The sequence below is a fragment of the Eleutherodactylus coqui genome, chromosome 8 (genome assembly GCF_035609145.1).
Source record: "Eleutherodactylus coqui strain aEleCoq1 chromosome 8, aEleCoq1.hap1, whole genome shotgun sequence".
Taxonomy (NCBI): Eukaryota; Metazoa; Chordata; class Amphibia; order Anura; family Eleutherodactylidae; genus Eleutherodactylus; species Eleutherodactylus coqui.
In genome coordinates, this window is record NC_089844.1 from 201,275,178 (window position 1) to 201,288,840 (window position 13,663).

Consider the following 13,663-nt stretch of genomic DNA (forward strand, 5'->3'; position numbering starts at 1 on the left):
GCATGGTGAGAGGATGCAGCAATCTGCCCTCCTTAGGGCTTATTCAGACGACCGTATATCGACCGCGTATTCACGCAGGCCGATATACGGCGTCTCTCTCTGCAGGGGGAGGAGGCTGGAAGAGCCAGGAGCAGTGCTCTGAGCTCCCGCCCCCTCTCTGCCTCCTCTCCACCCCTCTGCACTATTTGCAATGAGAGGAGGTGGGACGGGGGCGGTGCTAATTGAAAAACCCCACAACTTAGCCCCGCCCTGCCCTGCCTCCTCTCATTGCAGATAGTGCCGAGGGGCGGAGAGGGGGTGGAGAGGAGGCAGAGAGGTGGCAGGAGCTCAGAGCACTGCTCCCGACTCTTCCTCCTCCCCCTGCAGAGAGAGACAATCCCGGCAGCGGTGTCCATCATGGAATGGGAGTAACATTTTGTAATTTAGTGAAATGTCTAAATGTGAGTATTGTTTTAGCTTATGTAATGCTTGAAAAGGGCGAGCTTAGGAACTTGCCGAAACGTGTTGCATGTAAAGTAAAGAAGTAATATACGGACGGCAGAGTCCTACAGCGTATCCTTGGGATCCATGAGCGCGGGGCACTTTTTGTTTATTTTTTGGATTGCTGCTTTGTATCACAGCCCGTGGTGGGCTGCATCCCTTAGTCGACTCTTCGCAATTCGGATTTGGAACCCAGGGTGGTTTACGGGCGATCGTGGATATCGGGTGCCAGCGGGCTCTCAGGTTGGGAGTCCCGCTGAGCACCAGGTGAGTTTGTTCATTATTCACCGAGATTGAAATCTCTAAAAACTATGAGCCGCTGACACCCAACCTTTATATACTGCAGAGAGAGACGGCGGGAATACCCGGCCGAAATACGGTCGTCTGCATAAGCCCTCAGTCAGTAAGTATATGGCCATTTCCTGTGATTGTTGTTGTGCTGACCACTAATGGAATCCATTACGGTGGCCATCGCAGTTGTCATCCAGCTTTCCATGGATTCTGCATGTCATGGACACCTGCATTATGCCATGTTACACTCCACAGTATTGGAGGTCTTTGTGCCATTCGGGCTGCTTTCATGCAGGCAAGAAAATCCTGCGTTGCGAGACGCACGAATATGAGCCCTGTTCATATTGGCGTGCAAAATACGTGGTGACAATACCCCTTGTGAATGAGACCTTATGTACACACATCGCTTCTGCAGGAATTCTAGTTATTGTCCTAAACTACAGTTCCCAGCAGGCATTGCCAGACTGACAGTCTAACTAATCGCACACCGATCTGAATTTTAAAGATACAGAAACTTTTATAATCAAAAGCATAATTCAACCCGACAACATCAAAAGAATTGCCTAGAAGTAAAACTCAATAGTATGTGAGCGCAGAGCCCGTCCATATCAGTCCGCTGGTCGGCTTCAGTATAGAACACTGGCAGATGAGAGACGAATGGAAAGGCAGCAAAAAAAGAATTCTAGTCCTACTTAGGGAGATTAAAGGGGCTCTCCATTTGTGTACATAAAGTTAATTGAAGCAAGAACGGGACGTTCTACTGTTAGAGGAAAGACAGTTCCATCACCAACACAGAAGGATGTTCTTTACTGTAAGAGCAGTGAGACTGTGGGACACAAAATCCACAAACAAGGCCATCAACTAACTTTATTGAATGCCCCTGGAGAAGCACAGATACAAGTAAAGCTTACATCACAGTGTAAGGAAAAGTTTTGCAACTTTCTAATATAGTTTGAATTTCAATTTTAAATATTCAAGATCTTTGCCTGCTGTCAGTGAATAGAAACATTGTTTATACCTCAAGGCTTATAAACCTGCCCTTGATCGTGTGCTGCTCCTGGCATGTTACAATGTATCAGAGCTCTCCCTTCTAGTGGGCGGTGCAGCTGTGTGAGCAGGATACATTTTCAAACTCTGTGTTTGCATTCACTGAAAGCAAGCAGAGATTTTGAAAATTGTCAGCAAGTAATACACATGTATATTAGCAGTTGTAGACCTTTTCATTATACAGTAGCAAGAGTAATTCTGTAGAGACCTCTGGCAGGATGCACTCAGCATTAAGTACCCGATGGCGGCCGTCAGTTGGCTTTAACCCCTTCCCGCTCCAGCACGTACCGGTACGCCCTGGAGATAGCGCGGAATCACATAAGATCCCGCTATCCCGCAGCGGGAGCAGGCTGTCAGTCACAGCCAGCATCTCGCTGCAACAGCGGGGGGGGGCATCGGAGATGCGCCCCCCCCCCCCCCACCCCGCTGTTAACCCCTTCCCTGCCGCGATCTAAGTAGATCGCGGCAGGGAAAGAGTTCACAGAGGGATCGCGATCCCTCTGTGTCTCCGGCCCGGCCTGTCACCATGGCAACAGGACGCCAGACACCGGCGTCCTGTATTGCCTATGCCTATACCACAGGTGTCAAACACAAGGCCCGCGGGCCGAATCCGGCCCGCCGCCTCATTTTCTGTGGCCCGCCGGCTATGCAGTAAGTTCCCTCACCTCCGTGCTGAAGTCAGTAGGCGATCTTCACTCAGCTTGTTTTGTCTAGTGCAGACAGTAATAGAGGAGTGCCGATAGCAGACTGACAACGGCCGCGGAGGAGGGAAGAAGAGTGCAGAGAACATGATCTGTGCAGCAGGAGAGCGACGCTGAGGAGGAGCAGCTCCAGGGTGAGAGCCTGGTCAGCGCTGACCTCCTCTCACTGGCGCAAGAAGGACTGAGAGCAGCCAGTATACCAGCCAGTGGGACCATATTGGATGCAGGTAAGTATAAATATGTGTATCAAAATGCAGAAGTGTCCTTGTGTGCATATGTGTCTGTATGTATATATGTGTGTGTCTGTATGTATATATGTGTGTCTGTATGTATATATGTGTGTGTCTGCATGTATATATGTGTGTGTCTGCATGTATATATGTGTGTGTCTGCATGTATATATGTGTATGTGTGTGTCTGCATGTATATATGTGTGTGTCTGCATGTATATATGTGTATGTGTGTGTCTGTATGTATATATGTGTGTGTCTGCATGTATATATGTGTGTGTCTGCATGTATATATGTGTGTGTCTGCATGTATATATGTGTGTGTCTGCATGTATATATGTGTGTGTCTGCATGTATATATGTGTGTGTCTGCATGTATATATGTGTGTGTCTGCATGTATATATGTGTGTGTCTGCATGTATATATGTGTGTGTCTGCATGTATATATGTGTGTGTCTGTATGTATATATGTGTGTGTCTGTATGTATATATGTGTGTGTCTGCATGTATATATGTGTGTGTCTGCATGTATATATGTGTGTGTCTGCATGTATATATGTGTGTGTCTGCATGTATATATGTGTGTGTCTGCATGTATATATGTGTGTGTCTGTATGTATATATGTGTGTGTCTGCATGTATATATGTCTAATAGCGTGCGTATATGTTTAGAATGGTGTGCGCCTGTGCATGTGAATGTGCAGAATGGTCTGTGTCTGTATGTGCAGAATGGTCTGTGTCTGTATGTGCAGAATGGTCTGTGTCTGTGCGTCTGTATGCGCAGAATGGTGTGCGTCTGCGCAGAATGGTGTGCGTCTGTGCGTGTGTATGCGCAGAATGGTGTGCATGTGTATGTGCAGAATGGTGTGCATCTGCACAGAATAGTGTGCCTCTGTATGCGCAGAATGGTGTGCGTCTGTGCGTGCGTCTGCGCAGAATGGAGTGCGTGCGTCTGCGCAGAATGGAGTGCGTGCGTCTGCGCAGAATGGAGTGCGTGCGTCTGCGCAGAATGGAGTGCGTGCGTCTGCGCAGAATGGAGTGCGTGCGCCTGCGCAGAATGGAGTGCGCCTGCGCAGAATGGTGTGCGTCTGCGCAGAATGGTGTGCGTCTGTGTGTGTGTATGTGCAGAATGGTGTGCGTCTGTATGCGCAGAATGGTGTGCGTCTGTATGCGCAGAATGGTGTGCGTCTGTATGCGCAGAATGGTGTACGTCTGTATGCGCAGCATGGTGTGCGTGCGTCTGCGCAGCATGGTGTGCGTGCGTCTGCGCAGCATGGTGTGTGTGCGTCTGCGCAGCATGGTGTGCGTGCGTCTGTGCAGCATGGTGTGCGTCTGTGCGTGAGTATGCGCAAAATGTGTGCGTCACTGGCCACTATGGAGGACCTTACTACCAATCAGGCCACTGTGGGATTCACTTCTACTTTACTGTCTTACAATTAGAATCGGCCCTTTGAAGGCACCCATAAGGCTGATGTGGCCCTCGGTGAAAATGAGTTTGACACCCCTGCTATAAGCGCTGTACAAACGATAAGGCATGGCAATGTAAAAAATGTAAAAAAAACCCTTTTTTTATGCTTTTTCTAATATTAGCATAAAAAAATGGGGAAAAAAATTAAAACCCCACATATTGGGTATTGTCGCGTCCGTAACGACGTGTACAAAAAGGTGAACACGCTTTTTATTTTGTACGACAAAAAGCGTAAAAAAAACTCTAAAAAAAAAGAGGAAAAATGCTAATTTTTAGCATTTTGCCTCCCAAAAAGTGCAATAAAAGTGATTAAAAAAGACGCACATTCCCCAAAATGGTACCAATAAAAACTACAGCTCGTCTCGCAAAAAATAAGCCCTCATAGAGCTCCGTACATAGAAAAATAAAAGAGTTACAGGACTTTGAATGCAGCTATAGAGAAAAAAAAGATTTCCCAAAAAAAGGGGGTTTTATTGCAAAAAAGTGTAAAAACCTAAAAAAAAATATAACAATTTTGGTATGTTGTTACCGTACCGACCCGCAGAAACAATTTAGTGTGTCATTTATGCTGCATGATTAACGCTGTAAAAAAAAGAAAAAAGAAATCTATGTCAGAATTGATGCGTTTTCTCTCCCTGTTATCATAAAAAAAATAATAAAAGTTTTACGATATAGTCTATGTACCCGAAAGTGGCACCGATAAAAACTACAGCTCGCCACGCAAAAAACAAGCCCTTATACGGCCGCGTCGACGGAAAAATAAAAAAGTTATGGCTTTTGAAAAATGGAGATGGAAAAATACCAAAAAAAATCGCTTGGTCCTCAATGCCAAAATAGGCCGTGTCATTAAGGGGTTAAACAACCTCATTTTCTCAGCAAGAGGGGCTGGGATCAGAAAAAATAAACGTGATACAGTCCAAAGCCGATCTCCTCCTTCATCAGGGGAGAGAATAAATTGACTTCTTCGTTAAAATAGCAAGGGAGGGTCCTGCTGCCCAGATACCCGATGAGCGCCTCTATGACCTGTAGTAAGCGGTCGGCTATACTAGACTCTGACCAATCAGATGAGTCATTACTGACATGGAGAACAACACGTCTTAGATGGGTTGAAGACAGTTGGCCAAGTCCTGAGCGCTGATGGCCGATATTCTTTAGTATGTGTAGGCGCTTCTGTTGAATCGTTGCTGTCTAGGCCCTGGAGGTGGAGAATCTCCTCGCGGTAAAAGGTCCTTTGCCAGGGGTTTTCGGACGGGGCGGTAGAGTGGGGGTATGCCAGCAGGATAATGTCTTTGGATCAGCCTAAGGTCATGAGTGGCAACAACCGGCCAAACATTGTACTCAAGGACCGTCCCGATCGATGGCCAGTTAATGGACGATGTGATGGTCTTGTGCAAGGACTCCACGATTATCCTGGTAGAAAGGTAGCCCCCCAACATATACCTGTCCCATGGACTAAGCCCCCAGACTGTATACTCCAGAATAACCCTTTTAATTATCCAAAATAGAGGGTCATTGAGGATAGAGCGCCACTGAGGATAGAGCGCCACTGAGCATAGAGCGCCACTGAGCATAGAGCGCCACTGAGGATAGAGCGCCACTGAGCATAGAGCGCCACTGAGCATAGAGCGCCACTGAGATGGTCCACAGATCCGGTTCAAGTATTAGAGGCAGTAATACGTAAGCCTGGTCCAAACTGGTAACGGGGAGGCCATTACCCAGGGAACCCCCCAACTGCATGGCGAACAAAGGCATTTCGGGGTGCTTTGCCTTCAGAAAGTCCTGTAGTTCGCTAACAAAGTCCATCAGCAGCTGTCTGGCCACTTGTGTCTTGTCTTCGGGTACAACTGCTTTGTGGATGTAGTAATGCAGGAGGGTCTCCCGTACGGTGAGGCACATAGGGGTCTTCTCAGCAGCAGGGGGTTGTGGAGGATCACTGCTCGAAGCTGCGACATCTGGAAGGATGGAAAGAAAAGAATCAGGCTCTCCTTCGCTCCATCTCACTATAAAAGGAACCGGTCAACTCCGAACGGCACTGAACACTAAGTTATAGTGTGTGGGGAGGCGGCGGGAGTCAGGGGGGATGTGTTACCTTTACTCACCTACTCCTGCACTGCTCCACTCACCTGCTCCTAGTAAAGTCCGCACGCAGTCAAAAACATATGACCATTTTCAGAGCGCTGTGCGAACACAGTCCCATAGACTTCCAGGGGAGAGCGTGTGCACAGCAGTTTGAAAAGAGCTTGGACACGGCAGGAGGGTCAAAAAGAAAAATAAATTTTTTTGGCTCTCCCAAGGTGTCCACGATCCGTCCAAAAATCTGACTCTTTTCAAACTGCTGTGCCTCCCCCAGATTCTCCGGGGCGTAGCATTTAGGAATATGTAGCGTTCACGCTCCCTAAGGGACATTCATAGAAGATTAGACGACAGCTTCTCACACAAAAAAGCAGCACATTTTTGCACGTGGGGATCTGAGCAAAAACGGGCAACTTTTTCACTTTCTATGTCACCGACTACCAATTATTTTTTAAAGAGCGTGGCTTGTCAGAAAGGGGGCGTGGCTAGCACAGAGACACATTTATGTATAATATACGCTGGGGTAAACTATACCAGAAATGAACCCCAGATCGGATCCTGCATATATCTCTGATTAGGGGCATGGAGGAGCTGAGATGTGCCTAATATATGAAGAGTTGTGCTCCTACTCATGTATTAGGTGCGTCATGCCCCGCTGGAAATATTAAGACCAGCACTTGAAATACGGGGCTTAATAACATTTCCCTGCTGTTGTAGTCTGAAGTAGAAATAAACCAGATTTCTGTTAGCAGCTTTGGGTATGACTGGAGTAGAGATGTGATATAGCATATTATATATGATATTATATCCACTGGTGAGGACACTTTCGGTTCCTCTGCTGACCTGTGACAGGCGGGTCGGGCTCGGGTGCTGCTAATGCACTGCTCAAGTCCGGGCAGGTTGCTTTTCACAGACGTTTGGGGGAGGCCTTCATAGGAACGGCTTACTTCCAGCTTTCTTCTATGGTTTTCTCTTCCACTTTCTCCTCAGGAGGCGATGCTGCTCGGTGAATCAGCTGCAGACAATAGGAGTAGAATATAATCATGTGCAGAGGCAGCTTTACAGCAATGACTCATTTAAAGGGACCATGACCCAAATGCATATGTATTTTTCATTTACACAGTGCCAAATTTGAAATCTCCTTTAACGGGGTCTTTCCCATTAATGACATTCTTCACTTTTTTACACGAAAGGCAATATATGTTTGATCACTGGAGGTCCAACTGCTGGAACTCCCAGCGATCCTGAGACTAGCTCATCCGAATGCCCCATATGAATAGAGCAGCAGTGCGTATGTTGAACCGCTCCCCCGTTCCCTGCTACTATGGGAAGAAGGGAGATGGATGTCCTTGGCAATCTCCTTCTGTCCCATAGAAGTGAATGAGACAGTAGTCATGCCTGTACATGGCCACTCCATTCATGTGAGGCATTTGGGGGCACCAGGCTCAGAGTCGCTGAGGGTCCCAGCAGTCAGACATGTATCCCCTATTCTGTAGACAGGGAATAGAGCTCTGAAGTGCTAAAACCCCTCTGAGTATAATTTACCACTTACATATAGTTCCTGAGTTATATCATGTCTTATACTCCAGTCACACATAAAGCGGCAAAAAGGGGGGCAGCTTTTTGCCACAAACGGCTAATCGCACCGCGGGAACTTACTTTTTTTGTTCGCAATGCATAGCCAATCGCACCGCAGGTACATTTTTCTTTGTTCACTACACATGGCCAATCGCACCACAGGCACTTCTTTTTGCCACACTTGGTCAATCGCAAGGTGGGCACCTTTTTTTCGTTTCCCCACACACAGTCAATCGCACCTTGGGCACCTTACGGCCAATCGCGCCATGGTCACCACTCTTTTTCGTTTGCCACACACGGCCAATTGCACTATGGGCACCTTTTTCTTTGTTCGCCACACACGGCCAATCGCACTGCGGGCACCTTTTTTTTGTTTGCCACACACAGTCAATCGCACCTTGGGCACCTTACGGCCAATCGCGCCATGGTCACCACTCTTTTTCGTTTGCCACACATGGCCAATCGCACTGCGGGCACCTTTTTCTTTGTTCGCCACACACGGCCAATCGCACTGCGGGCACCTTTTTTTTGTTCACCACATGCAGCCAATTGCACCGCATTGAGATGCAGCAGATGTCAGTCTGGAGGCAATGGGTCCCAGAGAAAAACACATAGTGTCCCAGTAAAAATAACACCCCCCTAGTGTCCCCAGTAGTAATAGTACCCCCTAGTGGCCCCAGTAGTAATAATGCCCTCATAGTAGCCCTAGTAGTAATAATACTCCATAGTGACCTCAGTAGTAATAATGGCCCCCATAGTGGCCCCAGTAGTAATAATGCCCCTATAGTGGCCCCAGTAGTAATAATACCCCCATAGTGCCCCCAGTAGTAATAATGGCCCTATAGTGGCCCCAGTAGTAATACTGCCCTCATTGTGGCCCCAGTAGTAATAATACCCCCATAGTGGCCCCAGTAGTAATAATGCCCCTATAGTGGCCTCAGTAGTAATAATACCCCCCTAGTGGCCCTAGTACTAATAATACCCCTATAGTGGCCCCAGTAGTAATAATGGCCACCATAGTGGACCCTGTAGTTTTAATGTCCCCATAGTGGCCCCAGTAGTAATAATGCCCCCATAATAGCCCTAGTAGTAATAATACTCCATAGTGACCTCAGTAGTAATAATGGCCCCTATAGTGGCCCCAGTAGTAATAATGCCCCTATAGTGGCCCCAGTAGTAATAATACCCCCATAGTGCCCCCAGTAGTAATAATGCCCCTATAGTGGCCCCAGTAGTAATACTGCCCTCATTGTGGCCCCAGTAGTAATAATGCCCCTATAGTGGCCTCAGTAGTAGTAATACCCCCCTAGTGGCCCTAGCACTAATAATACCCCTATAGTGGCCCCAGTAGTAATAATGGCCACCATAGTGGACCCTGTAGTTTTAATGTCCCCATAGTGGCCCCAGTAGTAATAATGCCCCCATAATAGCCCTAGTAGTAATAATACCCCCATAGTGACCCCAGTAGTAATAGTGGCCCCTCTAGTGACCCCAGTAGTAATAATACCTCCTTCGTGACGCCAGTAGTAATAGTGGCCCCCATAGTGACCCCAGTAGTAATAATACCCCCATAGTGCCCCCAGTAGTAATAATGCCCCTATAGTGGCCCCAGTAGTAATAATACCCCCATAGTGGCCCCAGTAGTAATAATGCCCCCATAATAGCCCTAGTAGTAATAATACCCCCATAGTGACCCCAGTAGTAATAGTGGCCCCTCTAGTGACGCCAGTAGTAATAATACCTCCTTCGTGACGCCAGTAGTAATAGTGGCCCCATAGTGACCCCAGTAGTAATAATACCCCTATATCACCCCTCTTTGACGTTCTCTCTGGATGTGGCTGGTGTTTTTTAGCATGAAGTAGCTGACAATCAGGAATACTGGAGATCTGGAACCCCTTCCCAGCAAACTGTGAGTCCGAGGTAAGAGCCGGGGGTCTGGTTGCTCATGGTAGTGGGGGTCTGCTAATTATAATTATAGATCCCCAGCGTACGGCCCCCAAAGAAAGGAATTGGCCCGTACTGCCCCTTATTATGTCCTTTACGGGGTCGGCAGGACAACTAGCCGCGTTACGCCATATTACGGACGCGTTCTCCCTACAAGCGTTACTCTGAGGATTTGTTACAGATGCAGTCAGAGCCGACGATCAGCTGTGAATTCTACTGGATGGCAGTAAAGTACAGGGGCCGAAAAAATGGGAGAAAAATAAAAATCCCTAAGAAAAATAGGAATAAAAAACATCTTTTGCGCACTTTTCCACTTTTGTTAAATAAATAAAAGACCCGCATTCGGTATTGTCGCATCCGTAATGATCTGTACAAAAAACGGAACCGACTTCTGATCCCGCACGGCAAGCGGGGTAAAAAAAATGAACACACAAAAAAATAACGAAACTAAAATTCTTTTTGGGTCATTTTGCCTCCCCAAGAAAACACAATAAAAGTGATTAAAAAAACACATGTAGCCCAAAGTGGTCCCATCGAAAACTGCACCTCGTCACCGAGCCCCACTGGTCAAAAATAAAGTTATGGGATTTTGAATGCAGCGCTCTAAAACGAAGACCTTCCAAATATGACTCAATGTTATGGCTTTTAAAGAGCGGAGATGAAAATCCCCCCCAAATCGTCGCCTCCTTAAGCCTAAACTAGGTTGTGTCACTAAGGGGTTAATGCCTTTAACTTGGTGCACAACAACACTGGCAGCCCTGGAGACGGCACATGGCAGATCACCGTAGCAACAGAATGTGCAGAGATCTCACCCGGCGGCCATCTTGTGTCGGCTGAGCTGGACAGCATGCAGATGACAGGTGCAGGTATGTAGCTCCTCCCTCAGCGCTGAGGCCGCGCCCACACATGGCGTAGCTGGTAAAATGGGCACATCTGGGCGTGGTGAGGCAGAGTTACTGAAGGCCTTCAGTGTTTTGGCGTACAGCAGTTGGACATGATGTTGCGCAGCATCTTGTGCGCCGTGCGGGGGACTTTTTACACTTTCTTACACCGGCCACACTACTTTTAAGAGAGTGGGCGTGGCTTCACATGAGGGGGCGGGGCTGCTCACGGCCATCACATTTGTTTTTACACCAGAAACTGGTGTAAATTTATGTTTGGCGCACAGACAGACGGAAAATACCCCAACTGTATGAAGAGGAGCGAGCGCTCTGTACATTTAGGACGCTTCCCGCCGGCACGATGTTTCCTTAGACCGGCGTACGACGTCGCTGAGTAAATCTGCCCCCAAAAAGCCCTAAATACAGTTTGTGGTTTGTATAGAGGCGATCCCACGCCATACAATGCGTGAACACTGAGCGTGGCTGTTAACCCTTTAAATGCCGTTATCACTCCTGAACGTGGCATTTAACCCCTTAATAACGCGGCCCCTTTTTCTTTTTCCATTTTCGTTTTTTCCTCCCCCCTTTATCATAACTCCTTTATTTATCCATCGCCGTCGCTGTAGGAGGGCTTGTTTTTTGCGGGACGAGTTGTAGTTTTCAATGGTGCCATTTAAAGTACCATATAATGGACTGAAAAACGTTAAAAAAATTCTAAGTGGAGTAAAAAAAAAAAAAAATGACATTTCGGCATCTTTTAGTGCGTCTTGTTTCTACGGCGCACAAACGGCAACACAAGCGACATGATAGCTTCATTCTGCGGGTCGGTATGATTACTGCGATACCAAACTTGTAGAGCTTTTTTTTTTTTACTATACTACTCTTTTTTTTTCAAAGACATTTAATTTTTTTCAATTATTTTCTGCGGTCATCTTGTGCGCGCGATAACTTTCCATCGACGTCGTTGAGCGAGGGCTCATTTTTTGCGGGATGTCCTGTAGTTTCTGATAGTACCAATTTGGAATACATACGACTTTTTGATCGCTTTTTATCGCGTTTTTTCTGGGAGACAGGGTAACTAAAAAAGTGCATTTCTGGCGCTCTTTATTTTATTTTTCGGACGACGTTCACCGTGCGGGAAAAATAATGCACTACTTTGATAGTTCGGACTTTTACGGACGCGGCGATACCAAATACATATTTTTATTGTATGATTTAGATTTTTTAATAATAGATATGGCAAAAGGCGGGTGATTTAAACTTCGACAATTTTTTTTTTTTACAATTAAAAAAACTTTATTGATTTTAAAAAAAATTACTTTGAAGTCCCCCTGGGGGACTTTAACATGCGATGCTTTGATCGCTCCTGCAGTATGATGTAATGCGGGACCCTCGAACATCGTTTGGGGGATTTAAATGCCGCTGTCAGAATTGACAGCGGCATTTAAATGGTTAATAGCCGCGATCGGCCGCATGGCTATTGCCCACGGTGTCAGCTGTTATAAACAGCTGACGCCCGCACTGTATGAAGAGAGGTCACCACGCGGCTCCATGACGTACCGGTACGTCATGGAGCAGGAAGGGGTTAAATGCCCCAATCACTATTCCGGGGTCCCAAACGCCCCTCCACTTCCCACCTGCAATGAGATCATAAGGCGCCATCTGGTTGCATGGCTGCCATGGCATGCCTGTAGTGTGGCTGAAAAGACTGCCTGTCAAAGCATAGTATAATGCAATAGTATGATATCTTATTATGCTCTATGACCGAGCTAAAGACCGCAAGTTCAAAACCCCTATGGTGACTAAAAAAATGCAAACAGGAGTTTAAAAAAGTTGTATTAATTTGCAAAACTAAAAGGTATTAAAAGTTAAAATAAAACCCTTTGTAATTTTTTTATACAATATAAAAAAAAATTATATGTGCGTGTGTGTGTGTGTGTGTGTGTGCGTGTGTGCGTGCGTGCGTGTATGTGTGTGTGAGATATGGTTGCATCCGTAAAAGTCCAATCAAAGAAATGTATTATTTATCTCACATGATGGAACGTCGTCAGAAAAAAAACAATAAACATCAGAATGGCATATTTTTGGTCAAATTGTCTCCAAGAGAAAAATGAAAATAAAGTAAATCCCAAAGTCATATGTGCTCCGTAATGGAGCTAATAGGAAGTACAGGACACCCCTCAAAAAGACAAACCAAACCATATAAGCCTGGTATTGTCGTCATCGTACTGACCCATAGAATAAAGTTATTTTGTTTTTGTCAAAGTGTGCATGCCGTAAAAATAAGTCCCCCCACCCCCAAAGATAGTGGAATATGTTTTTATATTTCACCCCAATTAGAAATTTTTAGTATTTACCTGTCCGTTGTCTTTGGATACGACAAATCTCAGCTTCTTCTCGTCCCCCAGGCGCAGTAGAGCTTGTCGGCTGGTTGGGTCCTCGAGAACGCGCAGTCCGCTCGCCCCACGGCTCCCGCTGACAGTACGGACCTGAAAATAAACAGAACAGCAGCTTCCACCTCCCGACCGTCTCCCTGCTGAGGGGTAAGTTTGGAATGAGGGGCTTATGTATGTGACTGTTTATGTGCCAAAGGGAGGGCTATCACAGTAATTTGTCGTGGTGGAGGGTGCACTATTACAGTGATCGCGAACCTATGACACGCGTGTCAGCACTGACACGCGTAGCCATGTTTGTTGACACGCTGCCGCATACAGAGAAGTATGGGGCCGTATGCCGAGAACCGAAAAGAATGTTTCATCCTCGGCTCCTGCACGGCCAGGTGTCACTCACTGCTCCGCTGCCCCTTTTGTGTCCTCTGCAGAGCATAGGGGACACGGGGGAGCGCTGAACATCGCCCAACGCGGGGGCACTGTCAAGTGCTGTAGAGAGGCGCCGGTGCTCACTCCCTACAACGGAGGACCGCAGTGGGACCGGAGATTGCAGCACAAGGCTGCCCCCACCACTGCTGT

At 46.9% G+C, this 13,663-nt stretch overlaps 1 pseudogene; it reads right to left on the reverse strand.

Moving 5' to 3' along the window:
• Nucleotides 1-5,109: 5,109 nt before the first annotated feature.
• On the reverse strand, nt 5,110-13,382 carry LOC136578086 (mitochondrial dynamics protein MID49-like; annotated as a pseudogene).
• Between the last annotated feature and the right edge of the window lie 281 nt (nt 13,383-13,663).